At 43.7% G+C, this 13,241-nt stretch overlaps 1 pseudogene; it reads right to left on the reverse strand.

Moving 5' to 3' along the window:
• Nucleotides 1-11,441: 11,441 nt before the first annotated feature.
• Nucleotides 11,442-11,535, reverse strand: LOC112133235 (U6 spliceosomal RNA; annotated as a pseudogene).
• Nucleotides 11,536-13,241: the final 1,706 nt, after the last annotated feature.

Consider the following 13,241-nt stretch of genomic DNA (forward strand, 5'->3'; position numbering starts at 1 on the left):
TCTCTGCTCTGGAAGCCTTTGAAGCTCAATGCTTGCCTTTTCCTTTCAAGGAAAAATTTGTTGTTCAGCTGCAAGGAGCTTATTCACCTCAGCTTTCAATTTGAGGCCATGCTCTTCATGGGCAGCCCCAGACAATAATTGTGCATGGCAAGGGTAAGTAGAACTGGTCATTTCTGCCCAAAGCTGGCCGCTTCTAATAATCTTTGCTGTGGAGCTCCCTGCTGAACCGACTGAGACTTTGTCAAATCTGCAATGGCCCAAGGCTCTCTGCCCCATCCTGCTTACTACCTCTTTTATCTCTCACAGGCTAAATTTACCAATAAACCTCTTTCATTCCTGTCTCATTTTCTGATTTCCATAGGCCTGCTTACACACCTGGTAAATAATGAGGTTAGGAATATCTGGTCAAGGATATCTGATTGCTAATGACTGAAAGTTTGTGTCTCCCCAAAATTTGTATGTTAAAACCCTAATCCCTCACGTGATGGTATTTGGAGATGGAAACTTTGAGAAGTAATTAGGTCATAACCCTAATGAGTGGGCTTAGTCCCCTTAGAGGAAGACACATGAAAGCATCCTCTTTCTCTGCTCTCCACCATGTGAGTATACAATAAGATAGCCATCTATGGGTAGGTGCTGGCTCACACCTGTAATCTCAGCATTTTGGGAGGCTAAGGTGGGAGGATCACTTGAGATCAGGAGCTTGAGACCAGCCTGAGCAATATAATGAGACCCTGTCTCTACAAAAAAAAAAAACACTGTGTTTTTGGTTTTGTTTTTTTTTTTTTCTTTTTTTTGAGATGGAGTCTCGCTCTGTTGCCCAGGCTGGAGTGCAGTGGCATGATCTCGGCTCACTGCAACCTCTGCCTCCCCGGTTCAAGCAATTCTTCTGCCTCAGCCTCCCGAGTAGCTGGCACTATAGGTGCGTGCCACCACACCCGGCTAATTTTTTGTATTTTTAGTAGAGGCAGGGTTTCACCATGTTAGCCAGGATGGTCTCAGTCTCCTGACCTCTTGATCCGCCCGCCTTGGCTGGGATTTTGTGCTGGGATTACAGGCGTGAGCCACCGTGCCTGGCAAAAAAAACACACTTTTTAAGAAAAATTAGCCAGGTGTGGTGGCATGTGCCTGTGGTCTCAGCTACTCAGGAGGTTGAGGCTGCAATGAGCCATGATTGCACCACTGCACTTCAGCCCGGGCGAGAGAGTAAGATCCTGTCTTTGAAAAAATAAAAATAAAAAATAAAAAAAGGCCAAGTGCAGTGACTCACGCCTGTAATCTCAGTACTTTGGGATGCCCAGGCAGGCAGATCACCTGAGGTTGTGAGTTCAAGACCAGCCTGACCAACATGGTGAAACCCTGCCTCTACTAAAAATACAAAAATTAGACAGGTGTGGTGGCGGGTGCCTGTAATCCCAGCTGCTCAGGAGGCTGAGGCAGGAGAATCGCTTGAACCCAGGTGGTGGAGGTTGCAGTGAGCCGAGATCATGCCACTGCACTCCAGCCCGGGTGACAGAGCGAGACTACGTCTCAAAAAAAAACAAAAAAAAAACAAAAAAAAGAAAACATTTATGCCTAAAGCCTTCAAGCAGAAAGAAAGGGAAAGAAAGGAACTGGACGAGGCTTGATACAGTTCCCTGTGGATTATCAAATGTTTTTTCATCCATGATGTTATTTAACACTACATAGCCCAGACTTTTGAAAAATGTACTTTCACACTGCATTGTAAGCTGAACCACAGAGGCTGGGTGTGGTGGCTCATGCCTGTAATCCCATCACTTTAGGAGGCCAAGATGGGTAGATCACCTGAGGCCAGGAGTTCGAGACCAGCCTGGCCAACATGGTGAAACCCTGCCTCTACTAAAAATACAAAAATTAGCCAGGTGTGGTGGTGGGTACCTGTAATCCCAGCTACTCGGAAGACTGAGGCAGGAGAATCACTTGAACCTGAGAGGCGGGGGTTGCAGTGAGCGGAGATTGTGCTACTGCCCTCCAGCCTGGGTGACAGAGCGACACCTCGTCTCAAAAAAATGAAACAAAACAAAAAAACAAACAAACAAAAAACAGACAAACAAAAAACAAAACAACTATAGGGCCAGAATTCACACTTATATATGGCAATGAATTTTTCTCTGAAAGAAAAATATGTTCTCACTGTCACTCAATTTGGAAAGAGGTCAGTTCCAGGACAATAATTGAGGATTTGGAGAGGTGAGCTGTGGCTCAGAGGAGAAATGGTCTTCCTCCTCTCCATGGCACTCAGCATGGTCTGGCTGGTTGGTAGGGTCTAGATTCTGAAGCAGAGATGCTAGAGATTGCAATGGCAAAGTAGGTTTGCTGGGACAGCGCAAGCTGCTTCAGACTAATTACAATGGTGCAAGAGCCAGGTAGAGAGCTAACCTGGCCAGAGACTCCCAGAGAATATCTGGACTTGAGCCATAGTTACAAGTTATTTTCTGTTTTCCACTCCCTCCCTGAGCCTCCAGTGAAACCATGGTTTAAATTGTGTTATGAAGAATTAGTTAAAGGTTGTGCCCAAACGTGGCCACAATATTCAAACCATATGCCCTCGTGAACCTCATCCACCTTGCATGCTAGGATTTAGAGGGCCCAATGAATGATATCCCTGTTTCATGTCCATATGTGGAACCAACTGAGAGAGATGTGAAAGAGTAAGGCAACAGGAGAACAAAAACTATCACCTCTACTGCCATGAAAAGCAGTCGAACGATGTCGATTAGGTGTGTTAGCCAAGTGCGCTACCTGTCATTTCACCCGTGAATCGAACTTACCTGCCTCATTGCAGGCAGTAGTGGACAACCACATGGAAAAGCAGAGCAGATTGGGTACCCTGCAGACAGGCAATACTCAAAGAGAAAAGGAGGAAGAACCTGAGCGTGCTCAGCTCTTTCTCCCAAACTCTCCATTCAAATCCTTTGCTGCTCCTTTAGGGACCAGTAAGTGAAGGAGGTGGAGAAAGGCCAGGAATATTAGACATGGAGTCAGGGGAAAGGAAATTTCTCTGTTGCCCAAATGGTATGCAACAGTCAGTGTCAAGGCTAATAATTGCTGCTCAGGGCATATAAAAACATTGATTTCCTCAATACAGCTAATCCTGTTTATCTTCTTCACTCTATTATTCCTTTTTTCTCAGAACCTGGACAATAAGTCCACTTGCAGTACCAGCTGTAGGCCCAGGTGAGTGGTGGCCTCTGCCCTGGGCCCTGCACTTTAGACAGCCACACATATCACAAAGACACGTGTATTTGTTAAAGAACACATGAGTGTCTCTGGCACTTGGGATCCAGTGTTCAGTGCACTAGAACCCGGGCCCTAAATATCCATTCTTCTGACCAACAGTGTTCAGGCCCCAGGGCCCATTCTGTCCCCATTCTGCATCTCTTGTGCCATGTGCTTGAAACAACACAACTGCCTCTACATGCTGACAGATTGGCCGGGTACGGTGGCTCATGCCTGTTATCACAGCACTTTGGAAGGCCGAGGCAGGTGGGTCATGACATCAGGAGATCGAGACCATCCTGGCCAACATGGTGAAACCCTGTCTCTACTAAAAATACAAAAATTAGCTGGGCATGGTGGTGCACACCTGTAGTCCCAGCTACTCGGGAGGCTGAGGCAGGAGAATCACTTGAACCCAGGAGGTGGAGACTGCAGTGAGCCGAGATCACGCCACTGCACTCTAGCCTAGCAACAGAGCGAGACTCCGTCTCAAAAAAAAAAAAAAAAAAAGAATCCTGACAGATTTATGGGGTACTGCTGCTGACATTGGAGAGAGATGATGCTCTGTACTGTGGGGAGGATTTGAGTAACAAAAGTTCTTAAGTAAAAGAAAAGACAAATTAATTTACCTTTCAGATTTTTTTTCTCAACAGCATGAATGCAGTAAATTCTTTCACTAAAAAAGCATTGGTTCACAATAGAATAAAAATGTATTTGTCCTGCTTTTACTCATGTTTCAATGTGTGGCTCTGGAGCTATTCATGAATTGGTGTTTTATTTGCAGTAGTTGCAATGGCAGCTGAGAAACATTTTGAAATGAAAAAAATTCATTTTACTCTTATATATGAATATGTGTGAGTTATGTTCATTATCTAATGCTGCATGACAAAATCATCCTGTAACTTAGTGTCTTAAAACATCGATAATCATTTATCATCTCTCACCATTTCTGATCATCAGAAATTCAGGAGTTGTTTGGCTGCAATATTCTGGTTTTAGATGTCTCAGATGTCAACTAAGTCTATAGTTATCCGAAAGTTTGACTGAGGCTGGAAAATCTACTTCCAAAATGGCTCACTGACATATCTGGCAAGTTGGTGCTGGCTGTTGGCAGGAAGCCTCAGTTCCTCTCCGTGTGGGCCTCTCTTCTTGAGCTGCTTGAATGTTCTCGTTTCATGCTTGCCAGCTTCCCCCAGAGCAGGCAATCTCAGATTAAGAGAGAAGCTTCAATGAATTCTATTATCTTGATTTGGAGGTCATGCAGCATCTTTTCCACCATATTCTATTGGTCATACAGAACAGCCCTGATTCAATGTGTCAGTAGACTACACAATGGTATGAAAACCAGGAGGCAAGGACAATTGGAAGCCATCTTAGAAGCTGGTGTATTAGTCAGGGTTCTCTGCAGGCACAGAACTAATAGGATAGATGTATATATGAAGTGGAGTTTATTAAAGAGTTATCATTGACTCATGATCAGAAGATGAAGTCTCAACAATAGGCCACCTGCAAGCTGAGCAGCAAGGAAGTCAGTCAGAGTCCCGAAACCTCAAAAGTAAGGAAGCCAACAATGCAGCCTTCAGTCTGTGGCTAAAGGCCCCTGGAAAACCACTGGTGTAAGTCCAAGAGTCCAAAAGCTAAAGAACTTGGAGTCTGATGTTCAAGGGCAGGAAGCATCCAGCATGGGAGAAAGATGAAGTCCGGAAGACTCAGCAAGTCAAGTCCTTCCAACTTTTGCCTGCTTTATCCTAGCTGCGCTGGCAGCTGATTAGATGGTGCCCACCCAGATTGAGGGAAGGTCTGCCTCTCCCAGTCCACTGACTCAATGTTAATCTCCTTTGGCAACATCCTTACAGACACACCTAGAAGCAATACTCTGCATCCTTCAATCCAATCAAGTTGACACTCAGTGTTAACCATCATAGGCAGCTATTGCATAGGTTTAGATACAATATTAACCATGACAACATTAAAAAAAAATCTTTTTAGAGATGAGGTCTTGCTATATTGCCCAGCCTGGAATGCAGTGACTATTCACAAGTGCAATCATAATGCACTCAAATTTGAGGCATACAGCCTCAAATTCCTGGCCTCAAGTGATCCTCCATCTTCAGCCTACCAAGTAGCTGAGACTATAGGTGCACGCCACCATGCCTGGCCTGACATCAATTTTTTATATGGGAAAATAGATATTGAACACAATAATGCAAAATATTAGCTGGGCCTGGTGCATGGACCATAGTCTCTGGCACTCTAGAGGCTGAGGTAGGAGGATTGCTTGAGCCCTGGAGTTTGAGGGTGCAATGAGCTATGATTGTGCCACTGCACTCCAGCCTGAGTGACAGATCAAGACTCTGACTCTAAAACAACAACAATAATAATAATAAATAATTGATGATTTGCTCAAATGAACACCAGAAAACAAATATACAAAATATATGAATTATTATTGTCTTTATTATATCATTCCTGGGCTCAAGTGATCATCCCGCCTCATCCTCCCAAAGTGCTATGATTACAGGCGTGAGATTGCCCGTACCCAAATGCACTCAACCTCAAGTTTTATTTGTATATTTAATTTATAATTGTTGATTCAAATGTACTAAAAATTTTGTGTACTTTGAATGCAGTTACATTTTATTTTGAATCTTTTTTTTTTCTTTTTTTTTAGAAACAGGGTCTTGCTCTGTCACCCAGGGTAGAATGCAGTGGCACGATCTTGGCTCACTGCAACCTCTGCCTCCCGGGTTCGAGTGATTTTCATGCCTCAGCCTCCCGAGTAGCTGGGATTACAGGCGCCCGCCACCATGCCTGGCTTATTTTTGTATTTTTAGTAGAGATGGAGTTTCACCATATTGGCCAGGCTGGTCTCGATCTCCTGACCTCAGGTGATCCGCCCGCCTCAGCCTCCCAAAGTGCTGGGATTACAGGCATGAGCCACTGTGCCCAGCATTAGTTTTGAATCTTTTAGATCACGGTTATCATTAACATACAAATTTTGTTAAAATCTTGATTATAACAACATAATTGGCTGGGCACAGTGACTCGTGCCTGTAATCCTAACACCTTGGAAGGCTAAGGCAGGAGGATCGCTTGAGGCCAGGAGTTCAAGACCAGTCTAGGCAACACAGAGAGACCCCATCTCTATAAAAAATACAAAATATTGGCCGGGCATGGTGGCTCACGCCTGTAATCCCAGCACTTTGGGAGGCCGAGGTTGGCAGATCACGAGGTCAGGAGTTCGAGACCAGCCTGGCCAATATGGTGAAACCCTGTCTCTACTAAAAATATAAAAAATTAGCCGGGTGTGGTGGCACGTGCCTGTAATCCCAGCTACTCAAGATGCTGAGGCAGGAGAATCGCTTGAACACGGGAGGCGGAGGTTGCAGTGAGCCAAGATCATGCCACTGCACTCCAGCCTGTGTGACAGAGTGAGATTCCATCTCAAAAAAAAAAAAAAAAAAATTACCTGGGTATGTTGGCATGTGCCTGTAGTCTCTGCTTCTCAGGAAGCTGAGGCAGGAGGATTGCTTAAGCACAGGAGTTTGAGGCTACAGTCAGTGAGCTGTGATTGTGCCACTGCACTCCAGCCTGGGTGACAGAGCAAGACCCTGGCTCTAAATAAAATAATAAAAAATAATTGGTGATTTGCTTAAATGAACCTCATGAAATAAATACATACAAATTTATGAATTATTATTGTCATTATATCACTTATCAATAGACTACCCAGACAATAACAATTAGATGGCAAATGTGCAATAATAACTAAATTCAGTCATCTAATAATTTGCCAATTTTGGCCAGGCACAGTGGCTCACGCCTATAATCCCAGCACTTTGGGAGGCCGAGGCAGGCAGATCACTTGAGGTCAGGGCTTCGAGACCAGCCTGGCCAACATGAAGAAACCCCGTCTCTACTAAAAATACAAAATTAGCCTGTAATCCCAGCTACTCGGGAGGCTGAGGCAGAATTGCTTGAACCCAGTAGGCAGAGGTTGCAGTGAACTGAGATCGTGCCATTGCACTCCACTGGGCAACAAGAGCGAAACTCCGTCTCAAAAAAGAAAAAAAAAACCCACAGCTTTATATACATTTCAGTTTTATTGCTCTGAAGGTATATTTTCCATGGAAAGAGGGTAGATTTTATTAAACAGTCTGTTAGCTTGGTTTACATTTTACACATATATAGATAAATAGTATGTGGGCATATGTTTGAATTTTTTTTTTTTTTTTTTTTTGAGACGGAATCTTGCTCTCACCCAGGCTGTAGTGCAGTGGCATGATCTCGGCTCACTGCAACCTCTGCCTCCTGGGTTCAAGTGATTCTCCTGCCTCAGCCTCCCAAGTAACTGGGACTACAGGCCCCTGCCACCACGCTCAGCTAATTTTTTTGTATTTTTAGTAGAGATGAGGTTTCACCATGTTGATCAGGCTGGTCTTGAACTCCTGACCTAATGATCCACCTGCCTTGGCCTCGCAAAGTGCTGGGATTACAGGCATGAGCCACTGTACCTGGCATATTTGAATTCTTGAGCTGCTTACCTGACTTGCAGCCCTCCTGGGGTAAGGGATGGAGGATTAGAGCCTTTCCTGGTCAGTTTACCATGTGTGAACACTTATGGAGGGACAAGGCTAGGAGAAGAAATAGACCTATTATATGTTTTTGTGGCAAAATACAATCTGCACCATGGAATTTGCCCAATCACATATGTCTAAATTGAGGGGGCATAAGCCCCCACAATACCCAAGGAATTCTAGTCTGGCAGGCAGGGCATATCAGCAGGCGTCTCCTGGCAGGAAAATGTTATTCAGAGTTAGGTAAACGGCAGTATTGGGTGGTCTGTCTAGCTCCAATAGGACCCAGATCAATTATACAGGATGAAGACTCAGTCCAACCCCAGGGAAAGAAAAGTGGCAAAACTTAAGCATATAATGAATAGCCACATCCAATAAGTTTGTAGTCAGGAAAGATTCTACTTCCTGTAGAGGATCCTGGTGCCTAAAGCAGACACTGCAGTGAAAGTCTAGGGACATACAAGCTGTGCAAGCACAGAAGGTTATGAGAAGGATGAAACTTAGAGGGTGGGTACTAGGGTCCCAAAGCTAGCACAGGAATGCGGAAGTAGTGGAAGTACAGGGGTGCTAGTTGAATTAATCTCAGACACCACCTGTGGGTAAAAATAGGTTTTTGCTGAGGGCTGTCTCCAAAATTGGGGAGGCAGTGGTTACAGGGCTGGCTTTGGAAAAGCAGACTGTCAAGCTTCAATAGTTGCGTAGGAAGGAGCTATTTTTGAGTAGAAAGTCTTTCAGCATCCATCACACACAGCATCTGAATAACTCACTCACACAAAACCCTAGTTTTTGTTTTTGTTTTTTGAGACAGGGTCTTGCTCTGTTGCCCAGGCTAGAGTGCAGTGGTGCCATCATGGCTCACTGCAGCCTCAACCTCCCAGGCTCAAGAAATCCTTCCACCTTAGCCTACCATGTAGCTGGGACTAAAGGTGTGTGCCACCATGTCAGGTTAATTTTTTTATTTTTTGTAGTGTAATGATCTCACTACATGTCCAGGCTGGACTTGAATTCTTGAGTTCAAGAGATTCTCCCACCTCAGCTACCCAAAGTGCTGGGATTACAGGTGTCAGCCACCACAGCCAAAACATTAGTTTTAAGCAGAAACAAATTCTGGTTTGTGTTTTTAAAATACTTTTTTTTTTTTTTAATACTCAGGTTGCTGAATGACAGTATGCTTCAGTGGTACTATTTTAGGAGTTCCATGTATCTTAATGTATTTAATGCTCACAACAACCCCATAAAACAGGTATTACTATCATCCTCATCTTACAAAAGAAGAAGACACTTAAGGCCGGGCACGGTGTCTCATGCCTGTAATCCCAGCACTTTGGGAGGCTGAGGCGGGAGGATCACAAGGTCAGGAGTTTCAGACCAGCCTGGCCAATATGGTGAAAGGCCATCTCTACTAAAAATACAAAAATTAGCCGGACGTGGTGGAGGGCGCCTGTAGTCCCAGCTACACGGGAGGCTGAGGCAGGAGTATCTCTTGAACCCAGGAGGCGGAGGTTGCAGTGAGCCGAGATAGTGCCACCACTGCTCTCCAGCCTGGGCAACAGAGTGAAACTCCGTCTCAAAAAAAAAAAAAAAAAAAAGACACTTACCTGTTGAGTAAGGTCCCGTAACTAGCAAGTAATAGAATTAACATTTGAATGTGGGCAAGTTGGTACCACACCTTGAGATCTTAACTACTATTCTTTTTTCTTTTTTTTTTTTTGAGACAGAGTTTTGCTCTTGTTGCCTAGGCTGGAGTGCAATGGTGCAATCTCGGCTCACCGCAACCTCCACCTCCCAGATTCAAGCAATTCTCCTGCCTCAGCCTCCAGAGTAGCTGGGATTACAGGCATGCACCACCACGCCCGGCTAATTTTGTATTTTTAGTGGAGATGGGGTTTCTCCATGTTGGTCAGGCTGGTCTCGATCTCCCGACCTCAGGTGATCTGCCCACCTCGGCTTCCCAAAGTGCTGGGATTACAGGTGTGAACCACCGTGCCCGGCCTCTTAACCACTATTCTAAATCCCTCTTTAAGGAGAGGCTGGTGGATTCAGCAGTGGGAAGAATCACAGAGAATGATTGATTATGCCTCCCAACAAATTTGCCTTATTAGAAAAAAGGCCTCCAATAAACAGAAGGGAAGTATCTTTCACATAAAAACTCCAAGTGTAAAATACCTCTCACGTAGCAGCACTTGAAGAATCTGGGATGCTAACACAATGTACAGTACTCTTTCTGTCCTGGCCACTAGGGGGAAGAGTGGAATGTCAAAGAATTTAAATCTCGTCCACAGATTCACGATAGTTGATAACTGGTTTTAGTTCTTTCCCTATACCAGAATATAAAAGTTCTTCTGTATTTTTTGCTTGTGAGAGATCATTTCAGATAAATTTATTAAGCATCCATAAACATTTTTCTCTAGTTTCTTTTTAGAAATAAATGGATTATGCTGAGGGAAAGAAGGCAGACAAGAAATCTATACTGCATGATTCCATTTATATGAAATGTCCAGAAAAGACAAATCTATAAAGACAAAAAAAAGATGAGTAATTGCCTAGAGTAGGGCTCAAGAGAACAGGGGTTCATAGTAAATGTGTATGAGGGATCTTACTGAGTGACGAAAATATTCTAAACTGACATGGTGATGGCTACACATGTAAAATAGAATAAATGTACTAAAAATTATTGAATTGTACACTTGAAACAGTGAACTATATATAATATGTAAAATAAGCCTCAACAAAGTTGTTAAAAAACAAGAAATGTGCCGGGCACAGTGGCTCACACCTGTAATCCCAGCACTTTGGGAGGCCAAGGCAGGTGGATCACCTGAGGTCAGGAGTTTGAGACCAGCCTCAACATGGAGAAATCCCATCTCTACTAAAAATACAAAAAATTAGCTGGGCGTGGTGGCGGGCACCTGTAGTCCCAGCTACTCGGGAGGCTGAGGCAGGAGAATTGCTTGAACCCGGGAGGCGGAGGTTGCAGTGAGCCGAGATTGCACCATTGCACTCCAGCCTGGGCAACAAGAGTAAAACTCCGTCTCAAAAAAAACCACAAAAAAACAAAAAAACAAGAAACGTATTATTCTTCGACTCAAACAAAAACCTATTTATTCAAAAAGTTTGAAAATATGTTTAATAGATACATAAAACTGTCTAGAGGGATAACAGTGACTAACTCAGGAATGCTGTTGTGGGGGAAACTGGGAAAATTTTTATACTATATGTCTTTCTACATGATTATTTTGACGATAAAGAAAAATTTTAAAATGTAATAAAAAACTAATTTTTAATAGATGGGAAATTAAGATGTGTAAAAGGCAATGAGATTTATAGGTATTACCTTTGGATGGTAGAATATGGCTTATATTTTTTGTCTTTCTAGGTTTCTTTCTTTTCCAATTTAATGTATTTTTTTACTTTTAAATTTTTAAATTGACACATAATAATTACATACTTACGGGATACATAGTGATGTTGTGACACATATGTGTATAGCGATCAGATCAGCGTAGTTAGCATATCATCTCAAACACTTATAATTTCGTGTTGGAACATTCAATACCCTCCAGCTAGCTACTTGAAACTGTATAATATATAACTATTAACTATAGTCATCCTACAGCGCTACAGGAAAATACGGAAGGCTTCACGAATTTGCATGTCATTCATGCTAATCTTCTCTGTATCATTCCGATTTTAGTGTTTGTGCTGCTGAAGTGAGTACATTTGCCAATTTAAAAATGATTATATATTACTTTTCCAACAAAAACTGAATGGGTTTAATTTAAAATAAAAGGCCAGGAAACATCTGAAGGTATTTGTTTTCTTTTTTGTTTGAAACAGTCTCGCTCTGTCACCCAGGCTGGAGTGCAGTGGCACAATCATGGCTCACTGCAGCCTCGACTTCCCAGGCTCAAGCAATCCTCCCACCTTAGCCTCCCCAGTAGCTGGGATTACAGGTGCCCACCACAAAGCCCCGTTAATTTTTGTATTTTTTGTACAGGTTTTCATCATGTTGCCCAGGCTGGTCTCGAACTCTTAGGCTTAAGTGATCTGCCTACCTTGACCTCCCGAAGTATTGGGATTACAGGCATGAGCTACCACGCCCAGCCTTGAATCTTTTTTTTTTTTGAGACGGAGTCTTGCCTTGTATCATTTTTATTTATTTTTTATTTTTTATTTTTGAGACAGAGTCCCTCTCTGTTGCCAGACTGGAGTGCAGTGGCGCAATCTCGGCTCACTACAACCTCCGACTCCCTGGTTCAAGTGATTCTCCTGCCTCAGCCTCCTGAGTAGCTGGGATTACAGGCGCGCGCCACCAGGCCCAGCTAAATTTTGTATTTTGAGTAGAGACAGGGTTTCACCATGTTGGCCAGGATGGTCTAGATCTCCTGACCTCGTGATCTGCCCGCCTCGGCCTCCCAAAGTGCTGGGATTACAGGCATGAGCCACCGCGCCCGGCCTGTATCATTTTTAAAAAGTCAACTTTAGCATAATATTTATGGTATTTCATAGATAACAGAACTTTTTTTTGTTTGTTTTTGAGGGGGAGTCTTGATTTGTCACCCAGGCTGGAGTGCAGTGGTGAGATCTCAGCTCACTGCAACCTGCGCCTCGCAGGTTCAAGCGATTCTTGTGCCTCAGCCTCCAGAGTAGCTGGACTACATGCACCACCACACATGGCTAATTTTTGTATTTTTAGTAGAAACTGGGTTTCACCATGTTGCCCAGGCTGGTCTCTAATTCCTGAGCTCAAAGGGATCCCCCTGCCTCGGCCTCACAGGTGTGAGCCACCTGCCCAGCCAACAATAGGACCTTTTTTTTTTTTTTTAGCTCAAGAAAGACCTGTGGCTTAGACACTTAAAACAAAAAGAAGTAACATCTACTGGCCTTTAATTTTGAATGCAGTCTAGTGAAGCTGGAGGGTATTTCTTTCCTTCTTTTTTTTTTTCTGAGACAGGATCTCACTCTGTTCCCCAAGCTGGAGTGCAGTGGTCTGATCACAGCTCACTGTAGCCTCAACCTCCCAAGCTCAAGCGATCCTCCCACCTCAGCTTCTGGAGTAGCTGGGACTATAGGTGCGTGCCAACACGCCCGGTTAAGTTTTTGCATTTCTTGTAGAGATGGGGTTTTGCCATATTGCCCAGGCTGATCTCGAACTCCTGGGCTCAAGTGATTCACCCACCTGGGCCTCTCAAAGTGCTGGGATTGCAGGCATGAGCCACTGCACCCAGCCAGATATTTCTTTTCTGATTTTCATTTGCATCTACAAATTTATATAGGATGGGAGGGAAAAAAATTCATGAGATTAGAAATTGGGATCTTTCTTTTAAGATTCAAGTTCATCAGCACATATCTGATGACAAATGTGGCCATAGAGAGCCTGGTAGGAACAAGACAGTTAAAATGATAATGGGGGTGGAGTAGGGG

Source organism: Pongo abelii, chromosome 3, assembly GCF_028885655.2.
Source record: "Pongo abelii isolate AG06213 chromosome 3, NHGRI_mPonAbe1-v2.0_pri, whole genome shotgun sequence".
NCBI classification, from domain to species: Eukaryota; Metazoa; Chordata; class Mammalia; order Primates; family Hominidae; genus Pongo; species Pongo abelii.